The following is an 18,171-nucleotide window of genomic DNA, read 5'->3' on the forward strand; positions in this document are numbered from 1 at the left end:
GCAGAGGCTGAGGCTTTAATGGCTAAGATTTTTCAGTAGATTTCTGGAAAAGAGATGGTGCCTGGTTGCCATGTTGATGCATGAAACATAGTGGAAGAATCTTCAGCTCGGAATATGCTCTGGGGGTCTGCAGTGGAGGCAGGAGTGCCCTGTTTGGTGGAACCTGGAATGGTCGCAGGCTTGGGGCCATTATGCGCATGCAGCAGTTTCAACAAGGAAGCCGTGGGAAAGCGCTTAAAACAAGGGAGGCACACTGCATGAGTGGTATGCACTCCCACCTCCAACTGGGCAGAGAAGCAGATAGCCCATTATTTATCCTCATACAAAAAAAAAAAAATCTAAAAAACTTCTGTGCAGAAATTGCCCAATTGTCCTAGAGGATGAGGGCTAATATTAGTATGGGTATGGGAGAACAGAGTACTGTTCTCTTTACTCTGGCATGTTTATACTCCAGCTGAATGGTCCATTCTCTGCCTATTCACCCTAAAGCAAGCCCTTCCTATCTATGTGTTCTACCAATGACCCAATTCCTAACCAAACTTCCCATCTGAAATCAGAAATACTGACATAAGAGCCCAGGAAACCCTTATTAGCTATCCAGTCTTTCTTTCTTCAATACAAATAGAATTCAAGATCCACTCTACATGTAAGGACAATAAGCACCTGAAAGAGAAGATACAAAGAGAATAAATGACTTGGAGGGAAAAGAAATTTTTTAGGAGTGTAAGAAAATTTAAAAGACAAAAGTGTTCTCTGATCTGAGATTTTATGCACATAAATCAAAGTTAAGTAGCTAGGAAAAAGGAATTATAAGATAAGGAACTCATAAAAATTAAATATATGGTGGTGGAAGTAAAAGTTTCAGTCACAGGTCTGAAAGGCAAGAATGTTTTCCAAAATAAAGAGCAAAAAGTCAGAAATAGTGCTGGAGAAGAAGAGAAATAGATAACCAATTCATGAGAGAGAATTCACACAATTCAATTGTATCATGAGAGGCGACATAGGATTATTAAGATTTCCAGATAATGATGAGAACTGAGAAAAATGGCAGGGAGAAAATTATCAAAGAAAAAAACAAAGATGACTCCTCAGTGTTGAAGAAGCACCACGGACCTCAAATTGAGAGGTCCACTGAGTGCCAGCAGGAGAAATGAAAAATCTGTCTGCCTGAATTTGATGCTGTAACAATCTTGATGCTTAAGAGAGAGAGGTCTTTTGATCTTGATGCTATGAACATCCTCCTTCAAGTGGCTCAGAAGTTCTCTGCATGACATTAGGCATGAAAAGCGAATGCAGTCCTGGTACCCACTTAGCCTTGTAGTATACAGTATTAAGCTGGTCATATTAACATAAATTCTGTTTATTGCTGTTCAGTTTTTAGAAGCATAAGACACTTAATTGTATCATATTGGGAATGGAGTGTAAATAACAATAATATTGACACAGTTGTAGGTCAAGCTCAAAGAATATACCTCAATATGTGAGTGGGGTAGAGGGAAGATAGGGGTGCTAATATGCTTATCATATACAGAAGAGTGTCAGAATACTGGCTGTAATAGAGGTATAGCATAATAGATAATCAATGGAAGAACTAAAAGCTAATACAGCACCCAGTTATTGGGTGGAGGTGGGAGACAGTGCAAGCAAAATCCTCCTCTTATATAGTGGAGAATCAGTAAGTGTCTTAAATTGAGAAAACAGGAACAAGAGGTATACCATATTAATTAGAGTTATGGAGCTCACCACTTGAAAACCAAAATCTAAATTGTATTGTATTGGTGGCCCAGGAGAGTAGGACCAAGGACAGGGATGAGTATGGAAGGGTACAACTTCTTTCTATCTTAAGGCTCGTGGTTTGTTACCATGCGCATGTATTGCTTTCCTTTATGTTTTTTTGAACATTAAAAGATATGTATTTTCTAATATTCAGAGTTTCTGTTTGTAAAGATACAACCTAATGTTAAGCCACATGAAATAGCTGATATTTGTCTCATTTGGGCCTGCACAAATGGAAATTTCATTTGGTTCAACCTAAATAGGTTTCAGATTTTGGACTTTAATGCAGGTATGTCTTAACATGAAGGTCCAGTACATGATCAAGTCAGTGACATCTTGACAATTTGAAAATGTCATAATTCATTACATTCAACAATGCCCTTCTTTTCCAGCCAACATTTCAAGCCCTGCTCAACTTACAAGGGAAAATTCAAATGACACCCTCCAACCCCAAACCCTGTATTCAAAGAATGTTTTTCTTCTGAACACCCTCAACCCTGTATGTCTAACATCTGTCATGGTGGGTTTTACATTCTTCTTTTTACAACTGTTATTTGTGTACTTTGTGTCTCATCTCCCTATTAGACTACAGTTCCTTTAGGGGAAAGATTTGTGTTCTACTGTGTGAGACTGCTTGGTTTTGAAGCCATTTCTAGCTTGCCTTGGCCACTTTCCAGCTGTGTGGCTTTGGGCAAATTACTTAACATCTCCAAGACTTACTTATTCCATTCCCCAAATGGAGTCAGTGATGTCTCTTCTTAGGTGCAGAAGGATGTCTGAATAAAAGATTGTATGTACAATGCTTGACATGATACCTCTCACGCAGCAGGTGTGCAATTAATGAACACTGGCTTCCTGTTGCCCTTAGTCACCCTTGAACCTTCCACGGCATCAAACACAATTCTTTACACATAGGTGCTTAAATGGTGAAATGAAGAGGAAAAAAAAAAGGTATGTTGGGTTGAAAGATGCTGAAAATATTGCAAAATCCTTTAAGGAAAACAAACATTAGTCCTACCTTTGAAAATATGAGTTCTCAAATAATCATATTGAAGAGGAAATAGCATAGCACTCTGCTTGACATATCAATTGGACAGAAATCTATCCAGAGATGGAAAACTCTTGGGATGCAACCAAAAATCTTGTCTGTGATCCTGTCTCTTTCATTCACCACATATCATTGGTTGTGAGCTCTACTGAGCATTGCCTTTCTGTGGAATTGGGGCAGAGTCTACAGCCATGTGAGGCAGCCTGGGAACCTGGCACAGAACTCCGGACCTCATGAAGTGCCCACTGGCTCCCCACTGCTTCTTAGGCTAAGCACTTGCCCCATTCTCTTGTGTTCAGAGCTTTCTTCATAAAGACTCTAACTTGCTTTTCTAGAATTGGCTCAATGACTCCACAGAGCCTTTCCTGAATGACCTCACTTACAGAGCACTTGGCTGGCCCCTCTCATTACCGTTTATCGCATTCTGATCCCATTTTCTTTATATCTGCATTTCTCTTACCTTCACTAGAGTGTGTGCACAGAAAAGAGACTCAATATATTTATGCTGGGGTAAACTATTCACAATTAAGACACAGGCTAGGAAAGCCCCTGAATGCACACTGGTGTGTGTGTGTGTGTGTGTGTTATGTGAATTATCTCCACCAAAGACAAAACATTTCTTTCACAATGGAGCAATCATTCAGATGTACGTTGGTTAAGGCCAGCTGACTTGAAGAAGTCAATTAGGAAGACATAGTGGCTACCAGTTGAAATTATTGAAGGAAGGAAGGTTTCTGTTTGGAGGGCATGGGAGTGGAGGATCCCAAATGATAAAACAGACATCAGCATAGAACTCTCAAATGGAGGTTGATGCACACAGCTTGGGAGGGGGGAAGCAGGACGTTAAAGGGGTGTTTTCCATCCTCGGGCTCAGGGACACAGTGTTGGAGAGGTAGACAGCTAAGCCTGTCTGGCCTACCTGCCAGGATCTTGTACAATCACTCTGCATAATTATTCTTGAAAATACAAACATTGCCGGGGCTGACTGACAAGTATTGTTCCAGCAGGGAGGGCTGTCAGGGCAAATCAATCCAATTCTACCACATGCCAGTGTGTAGAACAGATATAATTTTGTCTGTTAGGGGCTGTCAAAGCGAAGGATGTGCCGTATGTGTATTTTGAAGTGTGGTGTTCCCTTCAGTCTAACAGCTTGAAAGATTTCTGGGGCTTTCCCCCTCCCTGGCTGTTTTCTACAAGAACTTTTGGGAATTTTAACTTCAAATAACTCAAGTCTTTTATCTGATGTGATGTTCAGGTTAGATTAAGCCCAATCCTGCCTTTCTCTCCATAGCTGCTCTGTTCTCATTCAACATAGGGTATTAAAATTTGGTTTAAGAGGAAAGGGTCCTTTGCTGCTGTTGGATGTTGTATGGGGCATCCAAGTAAGTACCTGGTGCCCTTCCTTCAATGCAAAGTCCCCTTGCAAGAGTCTTATCTTGTCCATCACTGGACCCAATGCAAGGTTTAGTCCAAAGGTTCCTACTGGGCCCCTTGGGAATCCCTGAAAGTCCACTTCCTCTTTCTGTGGCCCAGCGCTGTGTCCTCTGCCCCCAGAAGTCTGCCTTCTGCTCTCCTCATGCTCATCCCTGGCCCTTTCTCCTGCCTCTCTCATTTGTCCATTTGGGTCTTGTTCTATTGCACCTTGTTCTCTGTCTTTCCCTGAAGACATCAGGATTAGTCCTTGGTGACATCCTCTGTTCCCTTCAGGGTCACGGACTGGACCTCAGCTTCCCTGGAGTCTGTCACCTTGAGCTGTGTGCATTTGATGGGCAAGGGGCTGGAGAGGAAAGATGGATGAGTGACTGCTGGAGCCCACTCTCTGCTCAGCACAGGCCTCTGTGAGAGCGAGGTCTAAGTTATATCAGAACTGGCTTCTCTGCCTCCAGTTTGATCACTGCCAGAATAATCTAATTTTTTGTCCTCGTCACTTTTCTTCCATGCTCAAAAGTCTTCTACATAAGACTTACATACAGAACCAAGCTACGGGCTCACCTATTATGGAACTGCGTGTGTGCTAGAGCAGATCTGAAATGCTGTTTAGTCTAAACTCCTTCATTTAAAGATGATGAAATGAAGGCAAAATAGCAGTGAAGCATTTGTCTGAGTCCATACTTACTAGTGCCCGAGATTGTTTAAACTACTTAGTGAGGTGTTCAGGGCCCTCTATGGTCCAACCTTGTCCTCCTTTTACTGAGTATTGCCTGCTTTTTCTCTTTAGGAAAAAACAATATAAATCAAAGTTTCTTTTTTTAAAATTTTTATTGAAGTATAGTTGATTTACAATGTTGTGTGAGTTTCAGGTGTACAGCAAAGTGATTCAGTTATATACATGTTCTTTTTCAGATTATTTTCCATTATAGGTTATTACAGGATATTGAATATGGTTCCCTGTGCTGTACAGTAGGTCCTTGCTGTTTATTGTTTATCTATTTTATATATAGTAATGTGTATATGTTAATCCCAAACTCCTAATTTATCCCTCTCCCCACCCCCCTATTCTCCTTTGGTAACCATAAGTTTGTTTTCTGTGCCTGTGAGTCTGTTTCTGTTTTGTAAATAAGTTCATTTGTATCATATTTTTTTGGATTCCACATATAAGTGATATCATATGATATTTATCTTTCTCTAACTAAACTTGGTATGATAATCTGGACTTTTCCTCCTCTTCATCCTTGCTTTTTCTCTTCCCCCACTTTAAATGCCCTCCTTCCCACCATTCTCATCTCTTGTTCAACCACTCATCTATTTTTTCATGTTTATGTTATTATTTATTCATACAATACTATTGATTGCCTAATATGTTCTAGACCCAGTAGTGGGTGTGGGAAATTACATCTATTCTTTAACCCCATCCCTAAAGCATTCTTTTTTTCTTTTTAATTTTTGCATTTTATTTTCTTTTTTATACAGCAGGTTCTTATTAGTTATGCATTTTATATATATTAGTGTATATATGTCAATACGAATCTCCCAATTCATCACACACCCCCACCACTTTCCCCCCTTGATGTCCATACGTTTTTTCTCTACATCTGTGTCTCTATTTCTGCCTTGCAAACCAGTTCATCTGTACCATTTTTCTAGGTTTCACATATATGCGTTAATACATGATATTTGTTTTTTTTTCTGACTTACTTCACTCTGTATGACAGTCTCTAGATCCATCCACGTCTCTACAAATGACCCAATTGCATTCCTTTTATGGCTGAGTAATATTCCATTGTATATATGTACCACCACTTCTTTATCTATTCGTCTGTCAATGAGGATTTAGGTTGCTTCCATGACCTGACTATTGTAAATAGTGCTGCAGTGAACATTGGGGTGCATGTGTCTTTTTGAATTATGGTTTTCTCTGGGTATGTGCCCAGTAGTGGGATTGCTGGGTCATATGGTAATTCTGTTTTTAGTTTTTTAAGGAACCTCCATACTGTTCTCCATAGTGGCTGTATCAATTTACATTCCCACCAGCAGTGCAAGAGGGTTCCCTTTTCTCCACACCCTCTCCAACATTTGTTGTTTGTAGATTTTCTGATGATGCCCATTCTAACTGGTGTGAGGTGATACCTCACTGTAGTTTTGATTTGCATTTCTCTAATAATTAGTGATGTTGAGCAGCTTTTCATGTGCTTCTTGGCCATCCATATGTCTTCTTTGGAGAAATGTCTATTTATGTCTTCTGCCCAATTTTGGATTGGATTGTTTGTTTTTTTAATATTGAGCTGCATGAGCTGTTTATATATTTTGGAGATTAATCCTTTGTTTGCTGATTCATTTGCAAATATATTCTCCCATTATGAGGGTTGTCTTTTCATCTTGTTTATGGTTTCCTTTGCTGTGCAAAAGTTTTGAAGTTTCATTAGGTCCCATTTGTTTATTTTTGTTTTTATTTCCATTACACTAGGAGGTGGATCAAAAAAGATCTTGCTGTGATTTATGTCAAAGAGTGTTCTTCCTATGTTTTCCTCTAAGAGTTTTATAGTGTCCAATCTTACATTTAGGTCTCTAATCCATTTTGAGTTTATTTTTGTGTATGGTGTTAAGGAGTGTTCTAATTTCATTCTTTTATATATAGCCGTCCAGTTTTCCCAGCACCACTTATTGAAGAGACTGTCTTTTCTCCATTTTATATCCTTGCCTCCTTTGTCATAGATTAGTTGACTATAGGTGTGTGGGTTTATCTCTGGGCTTTCTATCCTGTTCCATTGGTCTATATTTCTGTTTTGGTGCCAGTACCATATTGTCTTGATTACAGTAGCTTTGTAGTATAGTCTGAAGTCAGGGGGTCTGATTCCTCCAGCGCCTTTTTCTTCCCTCAAGACCGCTTTGGCTCTTCAGGGTCTTTGGTGTCTCCATAGAAATATTAAGATTTTTTGTTCTAGTTCTGTAAAAAATGCCATTGGTAATTTGATAGGGGTTGCATTGAATCTGTAGATTGCTTTGGGTAGTAGAGTCATTTTCACAATATTAAGACTCCCAATCCGAAAACATGGTATATCTCTCCATCTACTTGTATCGTCTTTAATTTCTTTCATCAGTGTCTTATAGTTTTCTGCATACAAGTTGTTTGTCTCCGTAGGTAGGTTTATTCCTAGGTATTTTATTCTTTTTGTTGCAAGGGTAAATGGGAGTGTTTCCTTAATTTCTCTTTCAGATTTTCATCATTAGTGTATGGGAATGCAAGAGATTTCTGTGCATTAATTTTGTATCCTGCAACTTTACCAAATTCATTGATTAGCTTTTGTAGTTTTTCTGGTGGCATCTTTAGGATTCTCTATGTATAGTATCATGTCATCTGCAAACAGTGACAGCTTTACATCTCTTTTCCAATTTGAATTCTTTTTATTTCTTTTTCGGCTCTGATTGCTGTGGCTAGGACGCCCAAAACTATGTAGAATGATAGTGGCGAGAGTGGACATACTTGTTTCGTTCCTGATGTTAGAGGAAATGCTTTCAGTTTTTCACAATTGAGAATGATGTTTGCTGTGGTTTTTTCGTATATGGCCTTTATTATGTTGAGGTAGGTTCCCTCTATGCCCACTTTCTGGAGAGTTTTTATCATAAATTGGTGTTGAGTTTTGTCAAAAGCTTTCTCTGCATCTATTGAGATGACCATATGGTTTTTCTCCTTCAGTTTGTTAATATGGTGTATCACATTGATTGATTTGCATACATTGAAGAATCCTTGCATCCCTGGGATAAATATTGATCATGGTGTATTATCCTTTTAATGTGTTGTTGGATTCTGATTGCTAGTATTTTGTTGAGGATTTTTGCATCTATATTCAACAGTGATATTGGTCTGTAGCTTTCTTTTTTTGTGACATCTTTGTCTGGTTTTGGTATCAGGGTGATGGTGGCGTCGTAGGATGAATTTAGGAGTGTTCCTTCCTCTGCAATTTCTTGGAAGAGTTTGAGAAAGATGGGTGTTGGCTCTTCTCTAAATGTTTGATAGAGTTCCCCTTGAAGCCATCTGGTCCTGGACTTTTGTTTGTTGGAGGATTTTAAATCACAGTTTCAATTTCATTACTTGTGATTGGTCTGTTCATATTTTCTATTTCCTCTCGGTTCAGTCTTGGAAGGTTATAGCTTTCTAAGAATTTGTCCATTTCTACCAGGTTGTCTATTTTACTGGCATAGAATTGCTTGTAGTAGTCTCTTAGGATGGTTTGTATTTCTGCGGTGTCTCTTGTAACTTCTACTTTTTCATTTCTAATTTTATTGATTTGAGTCCTTTCCCTCTTTTTCTTGATGAGTCTGGCTAAAGCTTTATTAATTTTGTTTATCTTCTCAAAGAACTGTCTTTTAGTTTTATTGATCTTTGCTATTGTTTTCTTTGTTTCTTTTTCATTTATTTCTGCTGTCATCTTTATGATTTCTTTCCTTCTACTAACTTTGGGTTTTGCTTGTTCTTCTTTCTCTAGTTCCTTTGGATGTAAGTTTAGACTGTTTATTTGAGATGTTTCTTGTTTCTTGAGGTAGGCTTGTATTGCTATAAACTTCCTGCTTAGAACTGCTTTTGCTGCATCCGATAGGTTTTGGATCATCGTGTTTTCGTTGTCATTTGTCTCTAGGTAATTTTTGATTTCCTCTTTGATTTCTCCAGTGATCTCTTGGTTATTTAGTAATGTATTGTTTAGCCTCCATGTGTTTGTGGTTTTTACGGTTTTTTCCCTGTAATTTATTTCTAATCTCATAGCACTGTGGTCAGAAAAGATGCTTGATATGATTTCAATGTTCTTAAATTACTGAGGCTTGATTTGTGATCCAAGATGTGATCTATCCTAGAGAATGTTCCATGTGCACTTGAGAAGAAAGTGTAATCTGCTGTTTTGGGATGGAATGTCCTATAAATATCAATTAAATCTATCTGGTCTATTGTGTTGTTTAAAGCTTGTGTTTCCTTATTAATTTTCTGTTTGGATGATCTTTCCTTTGGTATAAGTGAGGTGTTAAAGTCCCCCACTATTATTTTGTTACTGTTGATTTCCTCTTTTATAGCTGTTAGCAGTTGCCTTATGTATTGAGTTGTTCCTATGTTTGGTGCATATATATTTATAATTTTTTTATCTTCTTCTTGGATTGATCCCTTGATCATTATGTAGTGTCCTTCCTTGTCTCCTGTAACATTCTTTATTTTAAATTCTATTTTATCTGATATGAGTATTGCTACTCCAGCTTTCTTTTGATTTCCATTTGCATAGAATATCTTTCTCCATCCTCTCACTTTCAGTCTGTATGTGTCCCTAGGTCTGAAGTGGGTCTCTTGTAGACAGCATATATATGGATCTTGTTTTTGTATCCATTAAGTGAGCCTGTGTCTTTTTGTTGGAGCATTTAATCACATTCACATTTAAGGTAATTATCGATATATATGTTCCTATTACCATTCTCTTAATTGTTATGGGTTTGGTTTTTCTAGGTCCTTTTCTTCTTTTGTGTTTCCCACTTGGAGAAGTTCCTTTAGCATTTGTTGTAGAGCCGGTTTGGTGGTGCTGAATTCTCTTAGCTTTTGCTTGTCTGTAAAGCTTTTCATTTCTTCGTCAAATCTGAATGAGATCCTTGCCGGGTAGAGTAATCTTGGTTGTACGTTCTTCCCTTTCATCACTTTAAATATGTCATGCTACTCCCTTCTGGCTTGTAGAGTTTCTGCTGAGAAATTAGCTGTTAACCTTATCAGAGTTCCCTTGTATGTTATTTGTCATTTTTCCCTTGCTGCTTTCAATAACTTTTCTTTGTCTTTAATTTTTGTCAATTTGATTACTATGTGTCTCAGTATGTTTCTCCTTGGGTTTATCCAGCCTGGGACTCTCTGTGCTCCCTGGACATGGGTGGCTATTTCCTTTCCCATGTTAAGGAAGTTTTTGACTATAATCTCTTCAAATATTTTCTTGGGTCCTTTCTCTCTCTCTTCTCCTTCTGGGACTCCTATAATGCAAATGTTGTTGCATTTAATGTTGTCCCAGAGGTCTCTTAGGCTGTCTTCATTTCTTTTCATTCTTTTTTCTCTATTCTGTTCCGTGGCAGTGAATTCCACCAGTCTGTCTTCCAGGTCACTTATCCATTCTTCTGCCTCAGTTATTCTGCTATTGATTCCTTCTAGTGTATTTTTAATTTCAGTTTTTGTATTGTTCATCTCTGTTTGTTTGTTCTTTAATTCTTCTGGGTGTTTATTCTTTAATTCTTCTAGGTCTTTGTTAAACATTTCTTGCACCTTCTCGATCTTTGCCTCCGTTCTTTTTCTGAGGTCTTGGATCATCCTCACTATCACTATTCTGAATTCTTTTTCTGGAAGGTTGCCTATCTCCACTCATTTAGTTGTTTTTCTGGGGTTTTACCTTGGTCCTTCATCTGGTACATAGTCCTCTGCCTTTTCATCTTGTCTATCTTTCTGTGAATGTGGTTTTTGTTCCACAGGCTGCAAGATTGTAGTTCTTCTTGCTTTTGCTGTCTGCCCTCTGGTGGATGAGGTTATCTAAGAGGCTTGTGCAAGTTTCCTGATGGGAGGGACTGGTGGTAGGTAGAGCTGGCTGTTGCTCTGGAGGGCAGAGCTCAGTAAAACTTTAATCTGTTTGTCTGTTGATGGGTGGGACTGGGTTTTCTCCCTGTTCGTTGTTTGGCCTGAGGCGACCCAACACTGGAACCTACCCGGCTCTTTGGTGGGGCTAATGGCAGACTCTGGGAGGGCTCACGCCAAGCAGTACTTCCCAGAACTTCTGCTGCCAGTGTCCTTGTCCTCACAGTGAGACACAGCCACCCCACACCTCTGCAGGAGACCCTCCAACACTAGCAGGTAGGTCTGGTTCAGTCTCCTATGGGGTCACTGCTCCTTCCCCTGGGTCCTGATGTGCACAGACTACTTTGTGTGTGCCCTCCAAGAGTGGAGTCTCTGTTTCCCCCAGTCCTGTCGAAGTCCTGCAATCAAATCCCGCTAGCCTTCAAAGTCTGATTCTCTAGGAATTCCTCCTCCCATTGCCGGAGCCCCAGTTTGGGAAGCCTGACGTGGGGCTCAGAACCTCCACTCCAGTGGGTGGACTTCTGTGGTATAAGTGTTCTCCAGTCTGTGAGTCGCCCACCCAGTAGTTATGGGATTTGATTTTATTGTGATTGTGCCCCTCCTACTGCCTCATTGTGGCTTCTCCTTTGTCTTTGGACGTGGGGTATCTTTTTTGGTGAGTTCCAGTGTCTTCCTGTCCATGATTGTTCAGCAGTTAATTGAGATTCCAGTGCTCTCACAAGAGAGAATGCCCAAAGCATTCTTGAATAAGCCCATAGACATTGCTTTTTATGCCATTACGATGATAAGCACTGTGCATATTTGACTGAGGGTGGCTTTTGTGTCATACGTTTATTTCTCATTGAGCTCTGCCATGAGAAATATTCTTAGGAAACTCACTATTTACTTTACAGACATTGTTAAGGACATTGATCTCCTGTGTAAAATCCATTCCATAAATTCCTTTCAAAACTAAATGCCGTGAAGAATCTTACTTACCATAAGACATATCTGTGTTCTTACTTATGGGTAGTCAAAATTTTATAAATTATTTCGTTTCCTCCTGCCTTCGTCTGCCAGGAAACTCAGAATCAATTTATGACTTAATCTTGATAAGCATGAGGAACCTTAGAATCTGCATGTTTGCATTTCTACTTAACATCTTGTTTTAGCCTTCTTTTCCATTTTCTCTGACTTCAGTTCTTGTTTAAGTTTTTGCTTTCTCTTGCATGATCACATAAAGTACCTGAAATCTTTCGTGAATGAAGCAGAGGTACAAGTAAAAGTTACGATAGGTATAAGCATGTGTTTTTCTGCCCTTCTGAGAAAAGGGATTATTTTGTGCATCCTTTATACTAGGCCACAGAAAAATGCCCAGGCTATAGTAGGTGTTTAATAAAGGTTTGTTGAACTAAGTTGATAAAAGTCGACCCATGACTCCCTAGGTGGGCAAAGTCAAGCTCACTTTTTCCTACACTTTGTCTGTTGTAAGAAGGCCAAGGAAAGGTGGAGTGTTGTAGTGGAAAGAACTTAAACTCTGCCTGTTACCAACTGTACAAACTTGGGTGACTTATTTAGCTCATATGATCCTCTTCTTTTTACTTTAATCTGAAAATGGAAATAAGGATACCCTACTGGATAGCTATGAAGATTGATATTGCTTGTAAACCTCTCAGCACATTTTCAGGCCCATAATAGCAATCAGCACATGTTAGGGCTCCTCTCTTCCCTCCGTATTTCCTCATTTCATTGGAAATTGCACTTGGAAAAGGATAAGTGGCTTGCTCACAAGGTAGTCAATTAATTGAGATGTCATATGTAAAATAAATGTGACTATTGACCTCATGCAGAGGGTTATAAAAATCAATCGATGGTAATGCACATTGGGATTTTTTGCTGAAAAGTGCTTAAGAATGGCTCAGTATTATTACGTTTTATTTCATCATTAATATTATTTACGAATATTTGGCTTTGTCTTGTCCTGGTGTGGTTATATCTCTGGTCTTAATTGCATTTATTTTCAATTTAGTCCCAATTTATATCTTAATAAAAATATAGACGAAATCAAAAATCATAGTTCCTGTCTTTCATACAAATTTATTTTTACAAGGTGGATGATTTAACCTGTTTCAATATGCTCCCTATGAAATAGACATTAAGATATTTAGTAAATAATTTTTGTTAATTGCATTTAAAATCAAGCTCAAACATTTTTCATAGTTTTGACATCACGCTTTTTGCACTCATATTTTATGTTTATTGGCCATTTTCTAATGAAATTCTTCATTATGAGATACTTGATCCATTTCAGATGATAAACGTCAATGTTTCAAGTATTTCTAGTTGAAGAGGTAATTAACTAAACGAAATACCTGTTATCACTTTACTGTCAGGGAATGCTCACTGCCTGCAGTCTCAAATGGGGTTTGTGTTACAGAGTGCAAGGTCATTCTTCTGAAAGTCAGGGGATCTGAGTTCTTGCTTGGTCTCCTTCTAGCTGTGTGGTCCTGGGGAAGTTACTTCACCTCTCTGAGACTCACTGGCTGACTGTCAAACACGAGGGAGTCAGCCTCAATGATCTTTAGCTTCTGTTCCCATCGTAGCTTCTGGTCCTTTGCATTGGAACTATTGAGGCAGGCCCTACATTTAGGTCTGTAGGGCAGCAGAAAGATTGCTCCTAATACACAACATTATCTTCTGGGGTATATTACTTTTTACCATCCTACTCACAACTTTAAAATATCTTTCCTTTTAACTGCAGGTCACTTAGTACTTGACATATATTAGAGACTCAATAAATGTCTCAAATGTCCAGGTTCTGAGCAGGATGCGTCCAGGAGGCCAAGGATCTCTATGAAACCCCATTACTGAGGAAGTGGGAGGATATATTTCCGGTTTCAACCTTAAGTGGGTAGAGTTGTATTTATTTATTTGTTTTGTTAGTTTTAGATTTAGTAATAATGAATATGGAGATGGGTTGATACTATAGCCTATGTGTAAATATGGAATATTTACTTCTGGGAGATATTGATACCAGGAATTTGATTTAAACCATCTGAAACTGCAAGCATCTCCATAAACTACTGAAGCAACTTTGTGACAAAATACATTTTTCAGTGGCTGTAATGTGATACTAATACAAAACCAGAAATCTACTCAGTTCTGGTACTTAGGAAGCAAATGACTAAGGGCACCAAATTTCCACTCTGGGAAATTCCATTAGTGATAAAGACATCCAGACAGTTTTTAGCCCCTCATCACGATTATTATTGCTGGTCATCAATTTCTCCCCAATTCCACAGAGCAGATTTCTTTGCACAATAATCTAATCACACCCTTTGTTTTGACTATGTGAACGTACATAGATCAGTCTGCAGACCACATGAGTCTGTTGGTATAGCTCCTACACCACCTACACCTCTTCAAGATACTCCTTTTTTTTTTTTTTTTTTTTTTTTTTGGCAAGGTGAATTTCAAAGAGATACTTTTTTTATAAAACTTTTTTTAAAAAAAATCAATTATTGTTTTGAGTTTTCCTCCAAAACTAAGGAGCCATTTATGGTAGAGTCTGGGCTTTCATTTATTTTTTTATTAGTTATTCATGTTGGGTTTGAGGTTTTTTTACTGGGGTCTCCAAAGTTAAAAGCAGAGAATTGACTGACCTCAGAGAAATGAAGCGTGTAAAAATTGTAACATGCTTACCTGATAGCTTATTTATCATGGAATCTTTAGACTCACTTCACTGAGGATATTTTGTGTACAATGAACCCAGGGTTCCTAGGACCCTTTGAGGCAGTGTTATTCAAAGTGCTTGTCCACAGTGAGACTGTCTAGAATAGGAACCAGTGCGTTGCTTCCTTCATTAAGAAAGTCTTGGGACTTCCCTAGTGGTCCAGTGGTTAAGACTCCACACTTCCGCTGCAGGGGGGCACAGATTTGATCCCTGGTCAAGGAACTAAGATCCTGCAGACCACATGGTGAGCCCTACCCCACCCCCGCCAAAAAAATATAATACAATAAAATTTTAAAAAAGGAAGTCTTGCTCCCAGAAAAAGTCAGCTAAATGCCATGCAAACAGCCAAACCAAACTTCCCAATGCCTCGCCTCTCAGCCACACTATTGAAAGACACAAGACAAATGGCAGCTAAGTGTTTGTACAGCTTGGGCAAGCTACTTCAGCCCTCTGTGCCTCGGGCCCTGAGAATGATGGCATCGGGAGGATGGAGAGGGAAAGCTTGAGCCAGGAGCTCAGTGGGTGAGAGGAGTAGCCAAGATGTCAGAGTGAGGGGGCAGACATGGTCAGGCTGATGGTTCCGTAAGATAGATGCTTTCAGCTGGCTGGGGCTCTAGCAGGAGTGGGGTGGGTAATGGTCAGACATCAGGCACACAGGCCTTGAAGAACTTGGGGGTGAGGAGTGGGGATGGCTTTCATTTGAGAGGGCTGCGGGGGGAAGGCATGAGTTTCCTCAGACATAGCCAAGGTTTTATTTGAGTCAAGAAGGTGAAGGGAAGTTTATGGAGAGATTGAGGATACAGGGAGCTTGTGGATGACAGGGGAGCGAGCCCAGAGGGACCGATGGAAGGGGTTGTGAGGAAGGTGAAGACGTGAGCATTGGCTCAGCCTTGGGCACTTATGAGCAATTTGGGGGTTTGAGGCTGGATAAAGAGGGAGGCCTTGAGAGGGTACCAGGGACTTCCCTTGATTGAGGGAAGCAGACAATGAGGCAGGTTGGGATAAGTCCCGATGCTCTCCTGGAATGGGAAGAAATTCTTAGCTCAAGGATGTAATAGCTTCAGACTAGCTGTTCTCCCTACTCCTGATATCTTGGAGAATTGGGCTGCTTTATTGCCTACATACTCAATAGGGTTATTGTCAGTTAACTGAAATAATATAACTAAACAGTATTTGTCTGTTGTTTTTATTATCATTCGGCACATTTTTCAACAAATGTTTGGGTAGCACCAGCTGTGAGACCCTGGCAGGAATGCAAATACAAACACAAAATTGTTACCTGTATCCTTTGGTGGCTTCCAGTCTTAGAAAAGAGAAATTCATTCTATTTAGAGGGAGTACATTGGCACAAGGCCAGCATTCTTGTAATCTATTATATCTCAAACATAGCAAAACAAATTAATGCAAAATAGCCCATTTCTTAAAGAAAAGATGTATTTACTGCCTTCAAGGTCAACATGGGAAAACTGGTCTCATCAATTTTAGTTGTGGCTTTATCCATAGCTTTATGAACTTAATTGCCACCAACTTTTTTTTACTGCTTGAAATGAAATGAAATGAATGAAAGAAAGAGAGAAAGAGAAAGAGAGAGAGAAAGAGGGAGGGAGGAAGGAAGGAAAGGAAAGGGAGAAAGAAACAAAGAAAATAAAGAAAGAGAGAGAAAGAAAGGAGGGAGGGAGGAAGGAATGGACAGAGGGAGAGAGAGAGAGAGAGGGAGGGAGGAAGGAAGGAAAGAAAGGAGGGAGGGAGGGAGGGAGGAAAAGTATAAATCAAATGCAAAAAAAAAAGAGTTAAATACTTGCCTTGATCTGATTGGAGTGTAAAGTAAATCAAGTGGCAATTTAATTCCCAATGAACATGTGACAACCATGGAGTTAAATATTAGATTTAAATAGGGCAGCTAATTCTCTGCAAGAATTACATTCGTCTCTTCATATGGGCACTCTTCCTAATGAACACATTTCTCCCTCTTAAATTCAATCATTGCTACTGGAGCATGAGAAATTAATATACATTCTTAGATTCATTAATAATGTTGCTCATAAAAGACCTTTTGGTTTTTATCACCCTGAGCTCCCAGAGGCCCATGGAAGCAGCCGTAGCTCCAAACCACATGAATTATAAGGAGAAAAATCCTATTAAAACAGAACCTTAATCACCAGTTGCATTTTATATTGAGCTGTATCTAAAAAGAAACTGTATAACATATCCATCAACATAGAATGGATAAATAACTGGTGTTACAGTCCTTCCACAGAATATTATAAAGTAGTAAAAGCAGAAGAATTACTACTACACACACAATGTAATTCAATCTCAAGGACATTGTTGAGTGACAGATGTAAAACATGGAAGGATGCTTGTAGTATGATTCCATTTATATAAGTTCAAAACAGGCAAAGCCCAACACTCTCTGGTTTAGGACACCTCATTGATAGCAAACCAATAAGGCAAGGGATTAACACAAAATACAGGATAGTGGTTACCCCTGGGAGGTGAGTAGGAAGTGGGTACAATCAAGAAAGAACACAGTGGTGCTTTAAAAGTACTAGTGAAATTCTGTTTCTTACAATGGAATGGTGGGTTCACGGGTATTCGCTTTATTATTATTAAAACTACGGAGATATGCCTTGTATTTCCTTTTGAACTTTTGAGAGTTTGAACTGGCCTTTGAAGAGTGAACTAAGCAGAGAGGAAGCTGGAAGACTATTTTTACTTTTTAGTCTATTATATATTTCTATTTCTCTTGTTATACTTAACACAATTTACAATTGGAAAGGAACTTTGTGGTGTCAAAGAAAAATCACGGACTCTGGATTCAGACAGACCTAAGTTCAAATGCCAACTCCTCCATTCCCATGCTATGCATCGTTGAATTTCTCGCAGACTTAGTTTCTCCAAGTATAAAATGTCGGAAGGAATGCTTCCCAGTGTGGTGAGAGTCAAATGAGAAAATATTGTCGGCTGCACATTCCAAGCTCTAGAGGGAGTCACAGTCCTTTTAAACTCTGCCATTCAGGGATGAGTTGTCCAGAAAAGCATGGTGCCATTGACCTGGTAGAAACCCTGGTCTAAGGGATCCAACACTTGATGTGCTGGGTGAAGAGGCCCAAGCTCACACTGCAGCTCCGTCCTCTGCACAGTCTCTTTTTGGGCTTCCCCACTGGCTCTGTCCTGAGAATCACTCACTCCCCTCCCACCTTGCACTACTGGGCTCTAAAGGACCCTGGACCACCTCCTGCCTCTTTCCCCAGTAAGGCGCATGGATGAGTGACATGGGCCAGCTCTGCTCTGAACGAGAGGGAGGAATATTCTCCCTTGCCCAGATACTTCTATTCTCGTCTCCTCTTAGCTTTGGAGAGCCAAGACTAGGACACAATCTTAGAAAGGAGCTAAGGAAGCCAGCCTTTTCTAGACATTTCTGGTCTAAACAAAAGGAGTCACTATGGCTCAACCATGGAGCCTACCTCAGCAGGAGGTGAAAAGTGAGGTGAGGACACAGCCTTAATCAGCAATGCACAGATCTTGCATTTTCCCTTTGTATCCTCTTGAGCCTCTCTCCCCCAGGAGTCTGAGGGGGCTTAACAAAGACTTAAGGCTTCCTGGCGAGCTCTCTGC

At 39.6% G+C, this 18,171-nt stretch overlaps 1 protein-coding gene across 1 annotated transcript in view; it reads left to right on the forward strand.

Annotated features, from left to right (window-relative positions):
• The window catches only part of NTRK2 (neurotrophic receptor tyrosine kinase 2), a 383,752-nt gene that overhangs the window by 274,971 nt on the left and 90,610 nt on the right, over nucleotides 1-18,171 (forward strand).

This window comes from Phocoena sinus, chromosome 6 (genome assembly GCF_008692025.1).
Source record: "Phocoena sinus isolate mPhoSin1 chromosome 6, mPhoSin1.pri, whole genome shotgun sequence".
Taxonomy (NCBI): Eukaryota; Metazoa; Chordata; class Mammalia; order Artiodactyla; family Phocoenidae; genus Phocoena; species Phocoena sinus.